The sequence below is a fragment of the Lepus europaeus genome, chromosome 11, assembly GCF_033115175.1.
Source record: "Lepus europaeus isolate LE1 chromosome 11, mLepTim1.pri, whole genome shotgun sequence".
Lineage (NCBI taxonomy): Eukaryota > Metazoa > Chordata > Mammalia > Lagomorpha > Leporidae > Lepus > Lepus europaeus.
Window position 1 is genome coordinate 90,886,956 of NC_084837.1, and position 23,977 is coordinate 90,910,932.

A 23,977-nucleotide genomic window follows, 5' to 3' on the forward strand; every position below is an offset into this window, starting at 1 on the left:
ACGCGCTGTAACCAGGGGCAACAGCGCCTCACTCCGCAAAGGTGAGGCCCCCGGCTTCTGCCCGCACCCAGGTGTCCCTACGGCGGCCGAGCAGGAGCCGGCGCGAGCCAAGCCACGTCATCCAAGCTACCTCGCGGCGCTCGCCCGTGGCCTTCGACTACTTCAGGTCACTTCTACCTTTGCCCGTAGTTTATGGATGGAGGGCGGGGAAGGGGCGGAACGAGTCACCTTCCCTCTTTTGCGATTGGTTACAGTCGGCTTCGAGTCCCGCCCCCCGTGCCGCCGCCAACAGGCCGCCAGGGCCGTCACTCCAGCCGCCGCAGCTGCCGCCCCTCGCGCGGCCCCGCCCCCTGGCCGTGGCTGGGATCTCGCGGGAAGAGCGGCGGGCACGGCGGTGGCTCGGGCTCCCGGCTGCGCGCGCGGAGCGGCGGGGCTCTCCTCACACAGGCGCTTCCTCGCCGAGGGGTTGGAGCTGCGGCGCCGCAGGCCTGGGCCGCCGCTTCTCTGCCTCAGGGCTCCCCGGTCCGCTCGCCCTGCGACGCTGCCCAGGTGAGGAAGCCCGGGGCGCGTCTCGGGGAGCAGCCAGCCAGGCGGGCTCCGGACGGGGGCGGCTCCGGGGACTGCGCGGCGCTGTCTGGTGGGCGCGAAGCTCGGCGGAGCTCGGAGTGCGGGCGGCGAGGAGGCGGTGCGGTGCGAGCCGGTGCTGGCGCCGAAGGGCAGTGTAGCGGCCGCCGGGGCGGTTTGCTGGGGCTCCTGGGGTTCTTCCGGCATTGCGTGTGGGTGGGTGGGTGGCGGCAAAGAGGGTCCCGGGTCTTCGGAGTCGAGGAGGATTTATGGGGTGTGGAGGTTCCTTGTGCTGGTGTAGCCGGATTCCGGGCTCCGTTTTTCGGGGTCCCGGGCTGTTTGAGGGGGGGCAGAAGAGGCAGTTTAGCAAAGTCCCGGGCCCCTGGGGGTGGCGTGGGGGACAGACCAGAGGGGTCTCTGGTGTCCTTTGAGCCGGGGTGGGCGTCCGTTTCGCATTCCTGGGCTGAAGAAGCGGGGTATCCGGGTTCCGGGGACAGACTAGGGGTGCGGGTGCGAGGTGCGGGTTCTGCGCGGGCAGGGGCCGCCTAGGTGGGCTGCTGGTGCTGGGGGTCTTTTCCGGGGTGTCTGCTCTGCCCAGAGGGGGGCGTAACTCGGCCGTGTCTCCCGTGTTTGGCGGGGCGAGTTAGCGGGTCCCCGGGCGGCCGCTCGAGGTGGGTGACGGCTGAGCGGGCGCTGGGCGGGCTGGGGCGGGAAGGGGCGCTCGCGCCAGGACATCCTGGATCGGCTTGGGCCGGTCCCGATCTGTCTGGAAGGGCTTCCCTTAGAGCTCGCTTGGAGGGTCCGTCCGTGTTGTCGCCTAGTTGGAGGAACAGTGGGTTTGCTCTGCAGTTTTCTCTGCCCCGGGATCCCTGTGGGGGCGCGCTGGGCTCGCTGGAGCGCCGGGGACTGGAGGGTGGCGGCGCCAGAGGTGGGCACCTGGGTCTGTAGGCTGTTTGGGGAGGCGGTGTCCGCGGGGTGCGCGTGGGTCCAGCTCCTCTGCAGCTGGGGGTGGGGACAGTGCGTGGTTCTGACTTCGCTTCCTAGGTGGTCTGCTTTGCCGATACCGCATTGGGAGCCCTGCCGTGAAGTCTTGTCTGAGTGTTAAACAGACTCAGGTGTGCTCTGGCTTGTCGCCGTCCTTGGAAGAGCACTTGCCCAGAGGAACGGCCCCAAGTTCAGCCTCTTAAAAAACCAGAACGTGCTGGAATTCGGAGTCCCAGCGTCAGAACCCTGCAGAAGCACCGTTTGCGACCTGTAGGGGTGGCTGATAGAGCTCCGTAGGGAATCCTGCTGGACAGAGTCGCTGTGGTGTGTCGGTGGCGAGTCTTACTTAAAGAGTTCTTGGGGACTAGCCGAGACGGAGGTGGAATTTCACAAAATGGCCTGTATGTATTTGTGGTTTTGAAACACCGCGTGGACCAGAAAGTGTGTGCTGTGTGTGGCTGACAGTTCTTCGGGTTAGGTAGCTACTTACAGAGGCCTGTAAGTGAAGCCTGCCGGGCAGCGCTGGGAACCGTTCTGTAATCTGGGTAAACACCAATCAGAGCATGCTAAAGCAGAGAATTTTGCCTGCCTCAGGCTTTTGTGTGTGTGTGTGTGAGACGGGTTTTTCTTAATCTTTTTTTTAATGACTTTTGTTTTTAGAGGTTAGGGATAATGTACTTTCTGAATGTTGCCGACGTTTTAAGAAGCAAGGGAATGGCATATCAGTATTTAACTCTGTGAAGTGTTTGTAAGTTTTCAGTGTTATTATGCAAACCAAGATACCTGATTGGCTCCCACAGCTTTCAAAATTGATCAGTTGTGCAGGTAATTTGGTCAGGACCTCTAAACCCTAAGTAGATCTCCCCGCCTGGGCTATTTTTAAGAGAAAGACGAAAAATAAATTAAGCAGATTTCAGAGTTGTTTTTTTTTTTTTTTTTTAGAAAACAGCTTTGAGGGCCGACGCTGTGGTGTAGTAGGCTAAACCTCTGCCTACAGCACTGGCATCCCACATGGGCGCCATTTCTAGTTCTGGTTGATCCTCTTCCAATTCAGCTCTCTACTATGGCCTGAGAAAGCAGCAGAAGATGGCTCAAGTGCTTGGGCCCCTGCACCCTCATGGGAGACCTGGAAGAAGCTCCTGGCTCCTGGCTTTGGATCAGCTCAGCTCCGGCTGTTGCGGTCATTTGGAAAGTGAACTCGCAGATGTGAACTCAAATAGATGAATAAATAAAATCTTTAAAAAGGAACAACTTTCTTGATTTTTAATAAGTGTAAACTGATCAGGCAACAAGTATCTGTCTGTTAGGTATCAGAACCCTGGAGGGATGGTGATTCCAGCTCATATACATCCAGAGGGGCAGGAAGGCAACAATTAAATGGGATAAGTACATGAAAAATTGTGATTCCACTTAGGAAGAAGTACCCAGGGTGTGTGGAGTTTAGCACTCTTGTTGTAGAATCCCTGAATGATAGTATCTTTGAAGTTTGTCCTGATAGCTAGAAACCAAGCGAGATAGTGCTCTACCTTCCAAATTATTGAGAAAGATTAAATTGTGATCAGTAGAGTTTGGGTGTTGAATGTCTTTGGACTCTGAGGATGCTTGTGTTGTACAAGTGTAAAACAGTCTGTAAGGATCCACATCCACCTTGTCTGTGTTGGCGGATTCTTCAGGCAGGTGTCACCGACGAGCAGAAGAGAGCTGTTCATACTTCCATGTTCCCTCAATCCACTTCTGTGAGCCGAAGTGACGTGATTGCAAGTTGGAGAAGTCCAGAGATGACATTTTGGTCACCGTGCAAATTTGTGAAGTGTATAATATTAATAAGGCTTTTTGCCAATGTTGCTACTTCTACCTGTGTGTACTCATGACGGGAAAGGATATTTCAAATATCTAAAAATTATAAGGACATGAGGTGAGGTGGGAAGCACAACAGAATAAGGAAGCAGACATGAGCAAATCTTACAACATGTTAAGGATGGGGGATATTTAATTATATAGACATAAATTAACCTTACAAACTTGTTTTTCAACTCTGTTTCCTGAGTTTGAGAAAAGAAGTTTTCAGACTCTTAAGAGAAATATGAAGTGTGTGTTTTGTGGTGGAGGAGGAGGCATTCTTAATGCGGCACAGACTTAGGAAAAGATTTTTTTTTTTGTCAAACATATTCACATCTAATAGATATGTTTTTCTTGTGAGGCATATGAACCATAAAACTGGTTTTATAGTTTCATTATTACACTGCTGAAAATGACAGTACCAAAGTGTCCTTGAATTATTATTCAGAATTCTAGAATCATAAATGTGATATACTAAAGCAATTTCTAGAAAGGAAGTCGTAAGACACAGATTTCAGTCTTCATTGTGCTATTAACAGTGTGACCTTGAATAATCCCTTAGTCGTTCAGAGTCTCAGTTTCCATGTATACAGTGAATATAAAACTAAAGCAAGACATGCCCCTGTCAGTAATCAATACAAGCTCCAGTTCCCAGGTTTGTGCTACATTGATTTTTATGTTGCAGACTGGCAATATCGTGTGTAGAAAAAGGGATAGATATCATGAGAGGGGCTGGTTCTCAGGGTTTACCTGAGTAGTTCTATGTAACTTTTATGTATCATACCTAATTTTAGATGCCTCTTTTTTAAGATACATGGGAAATATTTAATTCCAGAATGTACATTTATGAAGGTAAATGGTGTCCCTTGGACAGTTTAGCTTTGTCTGTTAAAGCATTATTGTTTACTTTTTATCCCTGGTTCTATCCTAGAGTGCCTGTGTGATAACAGCATGTCCTTGTTGGACTCTGAATTTGATGAGGTTTCTAGTGCTTGCCTCTAGACTGTTTAGTCCATCCTTATGCTACTGCAAAGGTGATTTTTCTGGTTTTTTTTTTTAATATTTACTTATTGTACTTGAAAGAGTTACACAGAGAGATGAAGGAGAGGCAGAGAGAGAGAGAGAGAGAGAGAGAGAGAAGTCTTCTATCTGCTGGTTCACTCCCCAATTGGCTGAAACGGCTGGAACTATGCCATTCTGAACCGAGGAGCCAGGAGCTTCTTCTGGGTTTCGCACGCAGGTGCAGGGGCCCAAGGACTTGGGCCATCTTCCACTGCTTTCCCAGGGCATAACAGAGAGCTGGATTGGAAATGAAACAGCCAGTTCTGGAACTGGTGCCCATATGGGATGCCAGTGCCACAGGCAGCAGCTTTACCTGCTGTGCCATAGCGCTGGCCTCTAAAGGTGATTTTTCTAAAATGTAAACCCATTGGTTGTTTCTTTCTTAAAACTCATTCTTCTTTACCTCACTCTGTGTCATTACAAGGTCTTTCATCATCTGGCTCATTCATTTCCTCACTGTCCTGATGAAAGCAGTTTACACAGTGAGCCTGGCTGCTCCGAGTGCCTTTCCTTCCCTTGTCTTGCTGGCAGAGTCTACGGGTTCTTCAAGATACTTCCTAACACCATCCGCTTTTTAGGTGTTCTGTGTCTAGGGTTTTCACTCACCGTGTCCTGTTCATCTGTTTACTTGTGTTGATTATGCATATCTGCCCTCTTGGGCTCAAAGTCAAGTTTATGTCTTACAACTTTCTGAATCTCAATTGCTTGCTTATGTGTAGTTGGCTCTCATTGCATGTTTGAGCTCTCAGTACCGAGGTTAATGTCTTTTAATGTCCAAGATGAATTAAACTCATATCTCAGTCCTATTTTCCTGAAAATTATGGAGTTGCTAAATTATCTTACTCTTGCCCCTTTGACTGCAAACTGATACTGTAGTTCTTAAGAAATGAGACACCTTACACTCTAGGAGTTAAGGGTTGCTCTGCTAAATGTGCAAAAGTCTTACAGAATTTTGAGGCAGCCACTAATCCTCATCTCTAAAGTTGTCAGGAGAGATAGAAACTAACTTAGGAATTGTAAGTCTTAGGCATCAGTGATTTGGTAGTTATTCTACATGGACTGCTTTTTACTTGGGAAAAGATAGTTGTAATGTGTTCAGGTTTTTATATTGGTTTAATAATTGCTTTATATACATTGCCTTAAATTTTCAAAGCAAATACTGAAGACTTCATACTTTGCTCAAGGTCATTGTTTATTGTGATGCAACCCGAGTCTACATGTAGGCCTGATGGACTCCAGGTTCCTGGCTGTTTCCTAAAACACTGCTATCTGAATATGGCTGCTTATTCACTGTGAAAATTGTTAAGACATTTTAATTCATTTTGTAAATTGAAGACATAGATTGTAAGGTTTATCTAACCCTTACAGTTCTCCTGAAAGAGTGTAGAGTGGAGAATTTGAGACCGATTGGACTGTAGAGGCCGTTTAGTCCAGTGCCTTCACGTGGCGTACGAGGAGAATGAAGGCATGAGAGTTGGTGAGCGGCTTGCTAGAGATCGCACAACCAGCTGTCTGTGATATTTGCTTTGTTAAGCTTGTGAACATCGGTGTTATTAAACTACTATTAGAATGGAAAACTAGATGCCTGCTTTTACCCCTTAGGGGGAAAATAAAATACCTAGAGTAGCTTTTTGGAAAAGTGGTGTTGAGGATCCGAGAGTCTTAAGGATGTGGCTTAAAGAGTTTCCTGACAGTGGATGACACATGGAAACACTTGGTGCCTGAGTCACATGGTCCCCTAATCTTTTTTTCCCTTTCTGTTTCTTTTTTTTTAATCTGAACAGTTTATTGATCATATGCTTGCTGAGTTACGATTAGCTTTACGTGTAATCATTTAAGTGCCAGCCATGGGTCAACTAATACGAATGGAGAGATTATCTGTCTGTCTGTCTGTCTATAAAGTAAAATGCCATGAGTGAGCCATGTAGTAGCTCAAAAGATTAGATAAGGGTAGAATGGGCTAGTAGTTACAGACGTTTGCGTGTGGAACAGGTTCAACTTAAATTTACCTTTAAATGAAGAATTGGAGTGGTGTGGGAAGTGGAAAAAACCAGGGAAAAGAACTCTTCCTCAACCCCTCCCCCCTTTAATCTCACTCTTGCTCACTTCCTTTCAGCAACAGTGTTTGGCAGGGCCTGGAACATGTTTTTCCAGATATCCAAATGTCTCTCTCTATCACTTCCTTCAGGTCTTAATTAAAATATCACCTTTCTGTGAAGTCTGCACTGGCCTCCTTGTTTAAATTACCTTTTCCCTTCTGTGTACCCTGTATCGCTCTTGCTTGCTTTGTTTCTTTGTTTTTTCGTTTCTTTTTGTACTTTTCATTATCCAACACATACTTCATTTTTATTGTCTTTCTGTCCCTTCTAGAAAACAAGACCCTGTGAGCCATGGGTTTTACCTGTTTTATTTAATGCTATATCCCTAGCACCCGGTACCTTTTATAAAGTAGCTACTCACATTTTTGTTGAATGAATAAAACAATGCAACTTTAAAGCAGGAACTTAAAGACCATCTGATCTACCCTTATCTTTTTTTTTTTTTTTTTCCTTTCGAGCAGGCACAGAGTCACAGAAACTCTCCATGGTGTTTGGTTTTTGTTTTGTTTTGTTTTGTTTTTCTTTTTCTTAATAGACCTTTCAAAACTAGTATACAGTAAAGTGTACCTTGTAAGTGACTGGCTCAGTGAGTTTTACATGTGGACACAAGGACCATCAGGCAGCTCAGGAGCTGGAGCATGTCCAGTACCTTAGAAGCTGCCCTCATGCACTGTTCAGCCAGCACTTCCCCTAGGGAGCCACTTCCCTGATTCCCATTACTACAGATTACTTGTGCTTATTCCTCAACTGCATATCAAGGGAATCAAATAATTTTTTTATGTCTTGTTTTCTTGGTACACCATGAACTCTCTGAGAGTCACCCATGTGTTTTGATTGGAAGTGCCTTATCCCTTTTCATTGCTATATATTATTCCATTGCTTGACTGTACCATTGTCTCTTACTGTTGATGTACATTTGTGTTGTTTCCAGTTCTCAGCTCTTTAAAAACGAAGCTGCATGAACAATTTTATGTATTTGTTTTGGTGGACATAAAAACTTGTTGACTAAATAACTAGGAGTTAAATTCATTTAAATATCCATTAACCTACCCACCCACCCATCCATCCACATATACTACACACACATATACTATGACCTGAGCTGCAGGAGCTGTGTCCAAGTCAGTAGGCTGACGCTAAGCTACCTGGAACAAGTGCCCTAGAGTATCATCAACAGGGTCTTCTCCCCAGTTGTTCGGATGGTGGTCCACCTAGAGGGACCTAATTTACAGGTTTGAAAGAAGAGCCCAGTTCCCCACTAGAGCTTTCTAGAAAGATTATGCCAATATTGAGTATTAATTTTAAAAACCTTTCTAATTTGATAAGCAAAAGACCTTACTTTGTATTTTTTTGATTATAAATGAAGTTGAGTGTTGTAAGTAGTTATAGAAACAATTAAATGTTAAAGCATTTATAAGAAACGATTTTTAAAAGAATGCCTCATGTATTCTTATAAGGTAAAAGATTTTAACAACTTAATGTTATCCTCATCTTTTCTTTGAATAAATTAATATTTGAAGGTATTACAAAGGCATACAAAATTCAAAGACCCAAACAGTTATCCCAGATACAACCACTACTATCAATTTCTTTTATTTTTTAAAAGATTTATTTATTTGTTTGAAAGAATTACAGAGAGAGAGCAGGAGAAACAGAAAGAGAGAATCTTTCATGCTGGTTCACTCGCCAAATGGCCGCAATGGCCAGGGCTGGGCCAGACTGAAGCCTGGAACTTCATCTGGGTCACTCATGTGTATGCAGGGGCCCAAGTGGTTGGGTCATCTTCCACTGCTTTCCCAGGTGAGTTAGCAGGAAGCTGAATCAGAAGTAGAGCAGCCAGGACTCGAACCTGCACCTGCATGGGGTGCTAGCGCTGCAGATGGCGACTTAACTTGCTATGCCACAGCACTGGCCCCAGTAAATTTCTTATATATACTTCTTTTTAAAAAAATTTTATTTATTTATTTTTATTTGACAGGTAGAGTTATAGACAATGAGAGAGACAGAAAGAAAGGTCTTTCTTCCATTGGTTCACTCCCCAAATGGCTGCTATGGCTAGCGCTGTGCTGATTCGAAGCCAGGAGCCAGGTGCTTCTTCCTGGTCTCCCATGCGGGTGCAGGGCCCAAGCACTTGGGCCATCCTCCACTACCTTTCCGGGCCACAGCAGAGAGCTGGACTGTAAGAGGAGCAACCGGGACTAGAACCTGGTGCCCATATGGGATGCTGGCGCCGCAGGTGGAGAATCAGCCAAGTGAGCCACAGCGCCGGCCCCCTTATATATACTTCTACAGATACTGTGGGTCATGTGTATACAGTCATCCCTTAGTAGCCTGAGGAACTGAGTCCAGGACCCCCTGCAGATACTAAACTCTGTCCCTTATATAAAGTGGCCTAGTGTTTGCATATAACCTACATACATCCTTTTGTATGCTTTAAATCATCTCAGATTACTTATGATGATATAAAGTAAATGCTGTGTAAGTAGTTATTATACTATATTAAGGGAATAATGACAAGAATAAATGTCCATACTCGGTCAGTACAGGTTTTTTTTCCCCTGAATATTTTCAGTCTGAGATTTGTTGAATCTGGGTGTGTAGCACCAACAGATATGGAGAGCTGACTGTATGTATATGCATGTGTGCAAACTTGTGCTAGAAGAGAAGAGTTATGGAGAGCATTCACTAAAATAATGTCTGAGTTAGATGTGGCATTGTGTACTGTGCTGTGTACTAAAAACTAGAAGGAGTCTACAAATGATTAGTATCTGGCTACTGGCCCAGAAGGAAGAAAAGCAGGGTCTGGTGGCTTTTGGCAGTAATTTTCTATAAGACAAGTGGCCTTAGCTCTTTTTATTATTAGATCAATTCTTTGACAATAGCACTTATGTTTATAGTACTGATTCTGTAGTACTGTTCCAAAAAGGAAAGCCAAGTTTTCAAAAATTAGTTGATACCTGAAAGTCTTTAAAAATACAAAAACTGTTTGTAGGTATGTTGGAAAACATTTAGAGAAAAATATTTTAGGATTTCATTGCTTGGCAGTTTCAGTTTTAATAGAATTTTCATGACTTTGTTGCTTAACAGTGAAAGTCTGAGTTTGACAAAATTACAAATAAAATTTATCATTTTCCTAAACTCTTATTTGCCTAACTAAAAACTAACCAGCCTTAGTATAAGTGTATTTTCGAAATATATATTTTAAAAGATTTTATGCTAATAAATGCAGTAATTTGTCTCATACATCAGAGGTCTTTTTGAGCTTGACTTGAATAAGTGGTTTAAGCAGTAAGAGTCAGAGGCTTTAATTAGATTCTACAGAGCTCTGATAGTTTAGGGAAAAGATATTTGCTTTTTGGATAGATTCTTTTTAAGGCCATTATTTCCAAAAATGAAATTTTGAGATGATTATTATTTACTGAATAGAAGTCATTGTGTGGCCCAGAATAAATAGGGGTATTATAAGAGATCTTATTTACTGAGTTCATGTCTGCTATTTGAGATAATTTGTTTTTTTTTTTTTAAAGGATTTATTTATTTATTTGAAAGGCAGAGTTATAGAGAGGCAGAGGCAGAGAGAGAAGTCTTCCATTCACTGGTTTACTTCCCAAATAGCTGTAATGGCTGGAGCTGGACTGATCTAAAGCTAGGAGCCAGGAGCTTCTTCTGGGTCTCCCATATGGGCATGCTGGTTCAAAACCAGGCTGCTCTACTTCTTATCCAGCTCCTTGCTAATGTTCCTGGGAAAGTAGTGGAGGATGGCCCAAGTGCTTGAGCCCCTGTGCCCATGTGGGAGATCCGGAAGAAGCTCCTGGCTGCTGGCTTTTGCATGACACAGACCTGGCCCTTGCTGCCTTTTGGGAAGTGAACCTGTTGATGGAAGATCTCTCTCTCTTTCTCTGTCCCTCCTTCCCTCTACTTCTCCCTCTTCCTCTCTCCTTTGCTCTCTATAACTCCTCCTTTCAAATAGTAAATATTTTAAAAAGATTCTGTCAGTGGAAATAATAGATCCTAATGATTTTCTTAAGAGAATTCCAGTGTACCATTTATTAATCCCTTCACCTAGCTTCCCTTAAGTGTTAACAGCTTATGTAATCATAGTGTATCTGTCAAAACTAAGATATTCATTCTGAGGTTTTTTTTAAAAGATTTTATTTATTTATTTATTTGAAAGGCAGAGTTACAGAGAGGGAGAGACAGAGAGAGATCTTCAAGGTTTACTCCCCATATGGCTGCAATGGCCTGAGCTGGGCATTCCAAATCCAGGAGCTTCCTCCAGGTCTCCCTGATGGGCGCAGGGGCCCAAGCATTTGGCTGTCCTCTGCTGCTTTCCCAGGTACACCGGCAGGGAACTAGATTGAAATTGGAGCATCTGGGATCTGAGCTACCTGCAATATGGGATTCTGGCTCCTGAAGTGGCAGTTTTACATGGTACACCACAGTGATGGCCTTTCATCCTGATTTTTTTAAAAAGATATATTTATTTATTTGAATGGCAGAGATACAGAGAGCAAAGGCAGAGAAAGAGAGATGTCTTCCATCCACTACTTGACTCCACTGATGGCCACAATGGCCAGAGCTGCACTGATGCTAAGCCAAGAGCCAGGAGCCTCCTCCAGGAGGTCTCCCATGCGGGTGCAGGGGCCCAAGGACTTGGGCCATCCTCCACTGCCCTCCCAGGCCACAGCAGAGAGCTGGATTGGAAGTGGAGCAGCTGGGACTTAAACCTGAACTGGAGCCCATATGGGATGCCAGCACTGCAGGCGGTGCTTTACCTGCCATACCACAGTGCCAGCCCCTCATCCTGATTTTTTAAGAAGGGAATTCAACAAACCCTTTTCTGAACACCTACTGTGTACCTTTATACATCGTGTATAAAGTGTGTTTTAGCTACTGAAGTATGGTGTCGGATAACAAGTAAAGTTTGGAAATAATAATAGACTGCTAAACTTGACATCATTCCTTGAGTGAATCCTCAAACAGTATTGAGCACAAGTCTTACTGGTTTTTATTTAAAAAGGCACTGATCCATAGGAGCCAGCAAGGGTTCAGAAGGAACAAGTCATTATCCTGGACTTCACTTCTTTACTTCGAGCGTAAGTAAACGGATAGTATCTCAGATGAGTACGCTGGCCATAATACATATCTAGGATTATAGTTACATTTAGTGGATCTTTGATTGTGTGCTAGACACTAGGTTAAACACTTTACTTAGGTTGTCTCATTTAGCTCACATTATACAGGGGAGGAAAAGGACCCTCAAGGCTATACACATAGCATTTGTCAGCTTCTTTTGATATAGGTAGATAGATTTGTAATTGATTCAGAGGCTGTCTCCAAAGCTTGATGATTAATGGAGTGATATTAAACTGCAGTATATTCTTAATGATGTGCCTCAAGATGCTATGTTCCCCCCTGTCCTATTTAGGATTTTTATTAGTGACTCTCAATATAGTCAGGAAGTGCTAAGTGTTTTTACAGAACTACCTCTACTTCTTTATTTTTAATAATTAGAACACAGTTATATTTAAGAAAATATGTGTTATAAAAATTTCATATTTGATATGTAGAAAAAAAGCCCTGTAATGGAATGTTTTTTAAAGTCTACACATACGCAGGGTGGGAAACTTGGAGAGCTAGCAGCAGTTAGGTGTTTGGTTGTGTGGTTGGTTTTTTCTTTGTTATTTTAGGCAGAGCTGTGTCCCTGACTGAGGGTATCCCCTTTTTTAGTGTGAAGTTGGTCAGTCTGTGGCTTGGTTTATTAAACTGCCCCAAAGGTGAGTGATAACTCACTTAAGCTTCATTTTTTTAAAAAGATTATTTATTGAAAGAGTTGAGAGAGGTAGAGGGACAGAGAAAGAGTTCTTCTCTGGTTCACTCCCTAGATAGCTGCAGTGGCCAGAGCTGTGCCGATTTCAGGCCAGGAGCCTGGAGCTTCTTCTGGGTTCTCCCACATGGATGCAGGGGCCCAAGCACTTAGGCCATCTTGCACTGCTTTCCCAGGCCACAACAGAGAGCTGGATCCGAAGTGGAGCAACTAGACTCGAACCAGCACCCATATGGGATGCTGGCACTGTAGGTGGCGGCTTTACCTGCTATGTCACATCGCCAGCCCCATCCAGCTCTTAATTCCACTTTCCTTCCAGCAGGTTCCTCACCAACACTGTTTTTTCCCTAACTTTTTTTGTTTGTTTGTTTGTTTTTGTTTTTGACAGGCAGAGTGGACAGTGAGAGAGAGACAGAGAGAAAGGTCTTCCTTTTGCCGTTGGTTCACCCTCCAATGGCCGCCGCGGTTGGTGCGCTGCGGCCGGCGCACCGCGCTGATCCGAAGGCAGGAGCCAGGTGCTTCTCCTGGTCTCCCATGGGGTGCAGGGCCCAAGGACTTGGGCCATCCTCCACTGCCCTCCCAGGCCACAGCAGAGAGCTGGCCTGGAAGAGGGGCAACCGGGACAGGATCGGTGCCCCGACCGGGACTAGAACTCAGTGTGCCGGCGCCGCAAGGCGGAGGATTAGCCTAGTGAGCCGCAGCGCCGGCCTGTTTTTTCCCTAACTTTTAAAGTTTGGCATATTAGCACTATATTATAGCCTGTTGTGAATTATTTATTGTTTTTACAATATGTTAGTTTTCTTCTAAATTAACAAGATTGTAAGCCTCTGAGGACTCCTTCACTGGGACTTGAAAAGTATTTAAAATTTAGAGACTTGGTGGTTAAATGTCAGCTAGTTTCATAAAGTAAAGCCTACGTAGAACTTCCGTGTGTTTGTTTTTACTTTTATCTCCAGTGTACTTTGTGTTTTGTCATCATCCAATATATTTATAAGATTTACATTTATTAGCAGTAATTCCACTTAAATCTAGAAAATAAGAGAAAAAATTTTATTCATCCTGGCATTCTTAATACTCCCATCCCTGAATTTCCCTTTCATTGTGTTTCTCTGCATATGCTGATTGCTTTTTCATTAGCCCTCAAAGGTGGCGGATCCTTAAAAATGTTTATTTTGAATGAAATTTCTCATAAGAAATAAAATCAGGAGATAACATTCCAAGAAATGTACTTACTGTGCCACTGGTATACTTTTCACATTATATAAACACAGGCAACTTGAGTGAAAAAGTATGTTTTAAAGTGTTTATTTGAGAAATATATCTGATGTCTAATGAACCACAGATGAAATTGGTTCACAGTCACCAGCTGCATTTTCTGTGTTCCCCATACAAAGTCTTTTTCATGCCCACTGGGTGTTTCAGACTTAGCTTGTCTTCAAGTCAGACTGCTATTAATGTATTTTGTTTTGATTGGCTTTCACACAAGGGAAGTGTGGGCTCCCATCGGAGATCTGATTGCCTTCGATGAAACTAATGACTTGTATTATGTTGCCAGGCTTCCGTTGCTTCTTCTCCGGGGGGCCTCTGCTATGTAAATTTTAAAATTTTTAAAAATAATATTTCTGAAGACATTTAGGAACTGTTGAATAGAAACACCTATGACAACTAGGGAGATGGATATATGTGGCTGGGAAACCTTACATTGAACTGAGTCATGTAATACATTTACTTCCTCATTTTTATTATTTTTTAATGTTTGTTTTATTGTTTAAGTGACAGAGAGAGAGAGAGAGAGAGCTCTCATCAGAGCTCTCATCTGCTAGTTCAGTCCCCAAATGCTTACCGTGGCTGGGGCTGGGCTGAGCCAAAGCCAGGAGCCATGAATCAGTCCAGGTCTCCCATGTGGGTAGTAAGGACCAAACCACCTGAACTATGACCTCCTACCTCCCAGGGTGCACTTTAGCAGGAAACTGGAATTGGGAATGGGAGCCTCTGAAGTTGGAGCTGGGTGCTCCAGCATGGGATACTGAATACCTGCGCAGCTTGATCAGGTTTAAAAGCTAAATTTCCATTATATATAAATCTCTTAAATATGTACTAATGAAAAGTGAGTAATTCAAAGTCACTAGTGCTGGGTGTGAGTATTTTTGTATTTGTGTCATCACTTACAGTGTTGTAACCCAAAGGGGCTTATATACTTGTGTGATCTGGTCAGGAAAGCCTCCCCCCCCCCCCCCCCGCCCCGCCCGCCGCCCCTACCGCCAACTCCTATATGGTACTGCAACATTTAATGTAAGTATAAACTAATATTTTCTTACAACTTTATGTACAAGTTTATAACTTTAACTTATCAAGTCAATCTGTGACATTGAGCGTGGACTCTTAAATTGTCTTTATCTTTAGCTTATTTTATTGCTTATTGTTTTATTTCCAGCATTTAGCAGTGTTTGATACATAGCAGATTCCAAATGTATCTTAGTGATGTTAATGAATGAATGAATGAGTGAGAGCTGCTGCCTGCAGTGCCAGCATCCCATGTGGGCGCTAGTTCAAGTCCCAGCTACTCCACTTCTTAAAGATTTTATTTATTTGAGAGGTAGAGTTACAGACAGAGGGAGAGACAGAGAGAAAGGTCTTCTGTCGGTTGGTTCACTCCCTAAATGGCTGCAGCAGCCGGAGCTGCGCCGATCTGAAGCCAGGAGCCAGCAGTTTCTTCCTGGTCTCCCATGTGGGTACAGGGGCCCAAGGACTTGGGTCATCCTCCACTGCTTTCCCAGGCCACAGCAGAGAGCTGGATTGGAAGAGGAGCAGCCGGGATTAGAACTGGTGCCCATATGGGATGCTGGCACTGCAGGCAGGAGGATTAACCTACTGTGCCACGGCGCTGGCCCCTGCTCCACTTCTGATCCAGCTCCCTGCAATGGCCTGGGAAAGCAGTGGAAGATGGCCCAAGTCCATTGTTTCACATTTCCTCAAATTTTATGTGAATAGAATCATTGTTTTTTTTTTTTTTTTTTTGACAGGCAGAGTGGACAGTGAGAGAGAGAGACAGAGAGAAAGGTCTTCCTTTGCCGTTGGTTCACCCTCCAATGGCCGCCGCGGTTGGCGCGCTGCGGCCGGCGCACCGCGCTGATCCGATGGCAGGAGCCAGGTGCTTCTCCTGGTCTCCCATGGGGTGCAGGTTCCAAGCACTTGGGCCATCCTCCACTGCACTCCCTGGCCACAGCAGAGAGCTGGCCTGGAAGAGGGGCAACCGGGACAGGATCGGTGCCCCGACCGGGACTAGAACCCGGTGTGCCGGTGCCGCAAGGCAGAGGATTAGCCTAGTGAGCCGTGGCGCCGGCCAGAATCATTGTTTTAGCTGGCTTCTGTCACCCAGCCTAATTATTTTGAGTTTTGTCTCCATTGTTGTTTGTATCAATAATTTATCCCTTTTTCTTTGCTGAGTACTAATATTTCAGTTTTCAGTGTACCAAAATTTGTTAATCATTCACTTGTGGATGAACATTTAGGTTATTTACAGTTGTATTTACAAATGAAGCTGCTCTGAACATTAGTGTGTTCATTACTACGTGTGAACAGTAGTATGTCCATTACTATGGATGTATATTTTCATTTCTGTTGGGTAAATACTTAGGAGTGGAATAGCTGATCACATGGCATATCTATTGTTTTTTCAGAAAGGCTAATTGTCTTAATACAGAAAGAGAACAGGGCTGGTGTTATAGTGTAGTGAATAAAGCCATAGCCTATGATGCTGACATCCCATGTAGTCTCTGGTTCATGTGCTGGATGCTCCACTTCTGATGCAGCTCCCTGCTGATGTGCTGGGAAAAGCAGCAGAAGATGACCTGAGCACTTGGGCCTCTGTACCCACTTGGAAGACCCAGATGAAGCTCCTGGCCGAGGCCTTGGCTTAGCCCTGGCCGTTGTGACCATCTGGGGAGTTAACCTGTAGATGGAAGATATCTCTCTCTATGTAACTCCACCTTTCAAATAAATAAAAAATAAATCTTTTAAAAATAAAAACTTTTGTTGAAGAGAAAAGAAGAAAAATGGGTGGTAGCTTGAGGGAAATGTTTAAGGTTTTTGGTTTCTTGTATTTACATTTTAGATAGGAAAATTAATGTTTATGAGAGGCTGAGAAAGATAAAATAGGGAGAATTTGATGGAGCAGAGTTAAGAGGTAATGGTAGTTGATGGGGATCTAGTGTATAAGTATAAAGGCAGGGGTTTGCATGGAGCAGAAGTAGTTTTAGTAATGAAAGATAAATCATAACATATGGGTACAGATGTAGTTGATAAATAGATGTGGTTGTGAGAGCTTGTGGAAATTCTGTTCTTAACTGCTTTCATTTTCTCAGTAAAATGAAAAACAAGATCAGCAGATGAACTGAGGATGTGTGGCGTGGGGGCACAGCTGTTTAGGCCTCCACCAGTGGCACCAGCATCCCATATGGGTGACAGTTCAAGTCCTGGCTGCTTCACTTCTGATCCAGCCCCCTGTTAATGCACCTAGGAAAGCAGAGGATGGCCCAAGTGCTTGGGCCCCTGCACCCATGTGGGAGACCCAGATGAAGCTCTTGGCTTCTGCCTGGACAAGCCCTGTCTGTAGTAGCCATCCATGGAGTGAACTAGCAGATGGAAGATCTCCCTTTCTCGCTGTAATTCTGCCTTTCAAATAAATAAATAAATCTTTAAAAAAGAAAAGAAAATGAGGATTGGAGGGAGAGTGATAGAAGATTGAAATATGGAAAGTATGAAGTAGTCATGTAGGGAAGTAGCAGAGTTAGTAAATCAGGAAAGTAGGGTATAATTGTTAGGCAGTGTTAGGGATTCATTTGAGGTTCCTGATTTTGATATCAGACATCGTGTGTGTACATCTGTCCAGCTGTGTTCACCTGTGCGTTTTACGTGTGTTTTGTAGCCAGAAAACTCAGTAGCTATCAATTTGAGTCAAGCGAGATCTTCAAAGCGAGAAGGAAGACAAGAAGTTCAGGGTGTATGAAACTGAATATGAATTTGGGTAAGGTGGGGATCAGGAACATGTAAAGGTGAAGGAAAATGAGAAGGTGGTACAGTTAACAGACTGCAGGTCTGATGGTTGAAGGATTGCTGGAGTTAGGATAGTAGAGGGAATGACGCAGAGTGGGATGCTGGAAAGTGGTGTTGGGATGCGTTGATTAAGAAGGTGTGAGGTTTGGTTCTGGGATTGTGTGTCTCCAATGGGGTTAGGGTAGGATCATTGGAAGAGAGGACACCAAGGGTCTGGGAAGACTGTGTGGATGCTGAGATTCACAAGATTGTGACAGTAATGGTAGAGATGGTGTAAGGAGCAAGCAGTTAACTTTCCAGAAATAGAGTGCAGAGCTTGATAGATAACTGCAGTAAGAAGAGGGGTTGGGTGGTTGCGGGCTGCTGATGAGAGGTTCCCAGCTGAATGTTTTTAGGAAGGTGACAAATAATGGTGTGGAGTGGGCACAGAGGAGCAAAGAGGATCCCCATCCCACCTCCAGGCCTTGACATGTGAGAAGTGGGGTGAAGACATGGAACATTTGGGAAAGCCTCAGGAGAAGGCGAGGAGGGGGCCAAGTTGTTGTTAGGGCACAAATTACTTTAATCAGTAGAGCTGGTGATGGACATCCCAGATACAAGGAAGGCTATAGAAAATAATCGTTGGTGTTGGAGAGGAGCAAAAACTATCCTGTAGCTTTGAATGTGAAGTTTATCTCTGTTTGATGTCTTGATAGCTTTATCCCTTTTAGTATCACAGAATTTGAAAGCATTCACTGTATTTCAGCATCTAGAAATTTTTCCTAAAAGCAAATGTCAGCCCCAAAATTGAAATCAGTTGGACGTGATAATGTTTTCCAGGAGTGATCCTGAACCATTAATAATGATTTTGTTACAGCTCTCCAGTGACTCCCCTAATTTATTTGTAGCTCTGAGTTCTCTCTTGAGCCCTGCCTCCCAGCAAGTCTTTCAGGAATAACCAAATCAGAGAATAGTAGTAATTATAAAAAGGAAGCATAGAGTTCCATTTCTTTTCCAAAGTTTCTTCACTACTTTGCTTTAAATTATTTACTAATAACAGTAACAGTGTTCTGAAAAAATTTTTAATACCAAGAAGGGCATTTTGATTTATATGTGGGTTTTGTAGTCTATCAGCTAGGTGTATTGTCCCGTTAATACCTGTTTAAGGTAGTCCTCCTTCAGCTTTAATAATACAGAATCTCAACCAAGCAGCCTTACATGATGAGGAAATTTATTAGCTCAGGATAACTTGAAGTCAAGAGGAAAAGTAGACTTCAAAATTAGTCAGTACCTTTATGAATATGCCCAAGGAGTTCGATTCTTTTCATTGTTCCTCTCTGCTTTCTGTTATGCTGGCTTTCCACCAGGATTCTCTGTAGTTGTAAGATAGTTGCCAGGAGGATACCATATATTACATAAAGATGAAAGTCTAACTTCCTCCTAACAGAACGGGCAGCCTTAACCAGAAGCCCCAGCAAGCCTCTCCTCACTTCAGACTTGCATGATTCCTCCTCATTTCTCAGTCTCTGGCAGTGAAGATAGATTAGCTCACTCTTGAGCTAATGTCAGTTCTCCAAGTTGCTGCCATTCTGGGTCATGGAATGTATATTGGAGAAGGCAGTCACACTGTGTACTGTGATGGCTGCCTTGGTATGTTCTAGTGTTTTGAGGGATTTTTTTTACGCATTGTTTTTCTGTTATATTTTCATAAATATATATCAAATATCCTTAGTCATATTTTATTGATTTAATTGCCGTGTTCTGAGCTTTCTATCATGTAAAGCAATGCAGCAGTTACTGAAAGCATTCCTTCCTGTAAAATTGTTGGCGTAGTGAAAAGATTGCAGCTAGTTGGCAAATTTGAATTTGTGTCTCCTTGTAACCAGCAATTCTTAACCTTTCACCCCCAAATAATTGACTTAGCTGCCATTTATAGATAGACCTCAGGGATTTGATTTCTATCTCCTTTCTCTCTGTCCAAGTTGCCTGAAGCACTGTGTTGAACTGGAAGTGAGCTGGGTTGTGATGAAGTTCTAATTCATCCTTTCTCTGCCGCCTCCTAGTGTTATCTCTGGCAGCTCACTTGGCCTTCAGACTGCTGATTGCTCTGTGAGCTGGAGAGAACTCCTTTTCTCTGTTGTTTTTATTGGAGTCAAATAAGCTGACAAGAAACAAATTTGCAATACATAGAGTGACATGTGCTTTTAAATTGCCTTAATTATGATACTAATGAAAGGATAGGCTGTTAAAGGGAGGGGACCTGTGTAACCTTGGAGACTGGCTCTGAAAAAGAAGTAATGTTGGATTCTGATATGGAAAGGGTATCCCTGGGCCTGTGGGGGCCGGCATCCCACATGGGCGCTGGTTCTAGTCCCAGCTGCCCCTCTTCCAATCCAGCTCTCTGCTTTGGTCTGGGAAAGCAGTAGAAGATGACCCAAGTCCTTGGGCCCCTGCACCCACATGGGAGACCTGGAAGAAGCACCTGGCTCCTGGCTTAAGATTGCTGCAGCTCTTGCTGTTGTGGCCATCTGGGGAGTGAACCAACGGAAAGAAAACTTTGTCTCTGTCTCTCCCTCTCACTACTGTAACTCAAATAAATAAATAAAAAAATCTTTTAAAAAAGTGTATCTCCAGAAGATTAGGATGCATGCAGCTTTTTTGAACTTAGAAGCTTAATGAATAAAAAAGGAAACTTTATCATATGTCAGCTATTTGAATGTTTAAGTGTTCTGCAGAGTTTTTTTTTTTTTTTTTTAAAGATTTATTTATGGGGCCTGCACTGTGGCCTAGTGGGTAAAGCTGCTGCCTGCAGTGCCAGCATTCCATATGGACACCAGTTCGAGTCCTGGCTGCTCCATTTCCAATCCAGCTCTCTGCTATGGCGTAGGAAAACAGTAGAAGATGGCCCAAGTCCTTGGGCCCCTGCACCCATGTGGGAGACCTGGAAGAAACTCCTGGCTTCGGATCGGCGCAGCTCTAGCCATTGTGACCAACTGGGGAGTGAATCAGCAGTTGGAAGACCTCTCTCTGTCTCTGTCTCTGTCTCTCTCTTTCTCTGCCTCTCCCTCTCTCTCTGTGTAACTCAGACTTTCAAATAAATATATAAATCTTTTTTTCAAAGATTTATATATTTACTTGAAAGTTAGAGTTGCAGAGAGAGAGAGAGAGTTTTCCATCCCCTGGTTCACTCTCCACATGGTTGCAACGGCCAGCACTGGGCTGATCTGAAGTCAGGAGCCAGAAGTTTCTTCTGAGTCTCCCATGCCAATGCGGGGGCCCAAGGACTTGGGCCATCGTCCACTGCTTTCCTAGGCCACAGCAGAGAGCTGGTTCGGAAGTGGAGCAGCCAGGACTCAGATGGAACTGGCACCTATATGGGATGCCAGCTTTGCAGGTGGTGGCTTTACCTGCTACACCACAGCATCAGCCCCTGCAGAATTTATTTTTATTTGATTTCTTATTTTTGTCCTTTTTTTTTTTTTTGGTTAAAGCTGTTTTGAAAATATTTGTCATGAAACAAATAATAAACTATAGTGATTTATGTGATATGTAGGGTATGATAGATATATTTGTTCATTCCTTCCAGTTATTGAATGTTTTATCATATATGCCTTCTGTTTTTCCTTTCTTAGAAACATTATTCTGTTGAGGAACCCTCAGGTTTCAGCAGTAAATGTGGCTGGAGTTTGGTTGTAATTAGCATAGGACAGATCACATTTTGTGACCAAAAACTCTAAAGAGCAAAATTTAGCATTTGGAGTTGAGTGAAATTAAGATGATTCTAAGGAATTTGACTTTTAAGAAACTGTTAATAAGTTTATTCATATCTTAGGTTACTTGCATGTTGAATCTGAATAAACTGTAGAGAGTATTAAATATAGTTTCAGTGTCATAATGTTGATGAAACAGATGCTTCTTGAATTAATAACATTTACCTTTTTCTTTTTAGCTGGTTGCTGTAACCTGCTATGTTGGATGTGGGGTAATACCTTCTCCAAATGAAAAGATCAGCGTTACCAAATGTCTTACTCTTTCCTATAGGAGATACTATGTACCTTGTATAATAGGCATTGACAGGAGAAAGGAGCTAACACATGCTGACTTTGTTACTGTAAGGCTGCCACAAAACATGCCAAACACTAGAGTTAAGGGAAAAGTTTATTGTCGGTGGGGGAAGCCGGACAGGTTTGCCAGGACTAGGGGGTGGGGAGTGGGGCAAGAGAGTAAGAGCGCATAAGAACAAGTGGTGTAGGGGAAGCAGGTCCTGTTAAACCTTTGTGTGTAGGGGTGGGGGTGGGGGGCAGGGAAGTAGTAGCAACGAATCCCATTAGCGTGGCAGTGGAGCTGACATCTGTGGTTGGGCCATCTGGTCACCTGGCCTCCAGCAATTGCAGCTGCGGCTAGAGCTGAGGACATGAGGACTGTGTCTGGGGCGTAGATTGCGCCACAGATAAGACTGTGCTGTATTACTAACAAGTACCACAAGTGTTTAATGGTTATATCACTTCATTCTCCCTCCAACCCGAAAAGAGAGTGCTGGTGTTCCCATTTTACAAAAGGAAACATTGGAATTTAGAGATTAAGTAAAGCCAAAATTACCCTAGTGCAATAATTCCACTCTCCCTCTCTCCCTCAGTCGTAGCCTTACTGGACATTTGTCAGAACTGCTTTTATTTAAGTAATACAATTCCTCTTTGAAGATGTTATTCTTATTTTGCAAATGAAGAAAGAGTTGAATGTACAGTTTAAAGAGTCAGAAAATGAACATGTGTACCATTATTAGGGAAGAGAACTTCATATAAAGTATCTTTTTGTTTGTTTGTTTTTAAACACTGATTGTGTTGCAAGGAAACTGGTGAGATGAGTCCGGGTTCGTGTCCTGGTGTTGATAACAGTTTTACGAGATGAGCACAGCAGTGAGAGTAGAAAAAGAGGTTTTATTTAAGTCAGAAAAAGAGAAGCTCCAAACAGTGTAGTCTGAGGGGCTGGTGGAGAGACCAAGCTGCTGAGGTCTTGCCGTCTAGGGGTACTTGTATGTCCTTACCATGTTACCTTCAAGGAACAAAGGTAGTGGTTATAGGTTAGTTACTGAGAAGGGTGGGGGCAGTCGCAGCGGAGCCCTTCCTTGCTGGTTTTTATCTAAATGTAAATCTTGTCATCACTGGTAAGTGTTTGTTACAAGGGGCTTCCATCCTGTTTTCAGCATATCTGTGCTGGGACAGCGCTGCAGTTTGTACCTGCTGGCAGGGGATTTTGGGATGGAGTTGGCCTGGCCTGGCTTGCTTTTCTCAGAGAAACCCCATTCATCGTGATGTATTGTACTTTTTATAGGTTGTTGGATTTGCTTTGCAGAACTGTTAAGAACTTTTGCATTCACGTTTTTGGGAGGGTTGGTGTATAATTTTATTAATGTCTTTTTCTAGTTTTGGTATAGGGTAGAGCTGGCCTTGAAGGATGAATGAGTTGGGGTCGGTGCTATGGCACAGTGGGTTAAAACCCTGGCCTGCAGTGTCGGCATCCCATATGGGCGCTGGTTCGAGTCCCAACTGCCCCACTTCCGATCTAGCTCTCTGCTATGTCCTGGGAAAGCACTGGAGGATGGCCCAACTCCTTGGGCCCCTGCACCCACGTGGGAGACCCAGAAGAAGCTCCTGGCTTCAGATCAGCATAGCCCTGGCCATTGCGGCCATCTGGGGAGTGAACCAGTAGATGGAAGACCTCTTTCTCTCTGCCTCGGCCTCTGCCTCTCTGTAACTCTGTCTTTCAAATAAATTAAATAAATAAATAAAAGTTTGTGGAAAATGCATATCATGAAAAAACTAAACACAGATTAAAAAAAAAAAAGAATGAGTTGAGAAGTGTTACCTCCTCTTCAATATTCTGGATGAAGTTTTTTGTTTTTTTTTTTTAAAGACATGTATTTATTTGAAAGGCTGATAGGCAGATAGGGAGAGAGATCTCCATCCACTAGTTCACTCCTCAAATGGCTGCAGTGGCCAGGAACCAGGAGTTTCATCCAGGTCTTCCACGTGGGTGCAGGGGCCCAAGCACTTGGATGAATTGGTGTTATTGGTGCAATTCACCAAGTGAAGCCAGTTGGGCCTGAAGTTTTCTTTGTAGAATGTTTTAAATACAATTTCAATTCATTTAATAGATGGAGTTATTCATGTTATCTATTTCTTGAGTGAGTTTTAGTAGTTTATCTTTCAAAGAATTTGTTTCATCTAAGTTGTTAAATACATTGACATAAATTTGTTTGTAACATTCCCTTACTATGCTTTTAATGTCTGTAATTTCTATCTCATTTGTGATATTGGGAGTAGTTGATCTTCTCTCTTTTTTCTGGTTAGTCTTGCTAACTATTTATCAGTTTTACTGATCTCAAAGAAATAGCTTTTTCTTTCACTGACTTTAAAAATTAATAGTTTCATTTTTTGGAGCAATTTTAGGTTCATAGCAAAATGAAAAGTACAGAGTTTCCATATACCTCCTGTCCTCTCCAACTTCTACTAGTATGAACATTCCACACCAGAGTGAACCTCCGTTGAGACATCATTATTATCCAAAG

General features: G+C 43.6%; 1 protein-coding gene across 2 annotated transcripts in view; it reads left to right on the forward strand.

Moving 5' to 3' along the window:
- Positions 1 to 409: 409 nt before the first annotated feature.
- Positions 410 to 23,977, forward strand: part of GLCE (glucuronic acid epimerase) — a 90,292-nt gene continuing 66,724 nt past the window's right edge. Inside the window, exon 1 of one of the 2 annotated variants that reach the window (XM_062206220.1) lies at positions 410 to 549. The gene's annotated coding sequence lies outside the window, so the exon portion shown is untranslated. The remainder of the gene's footprint in view (positions 550 to 23,977) is intronic. The other variant, XM_062206218.1, reaches the window with a different exon arrangement.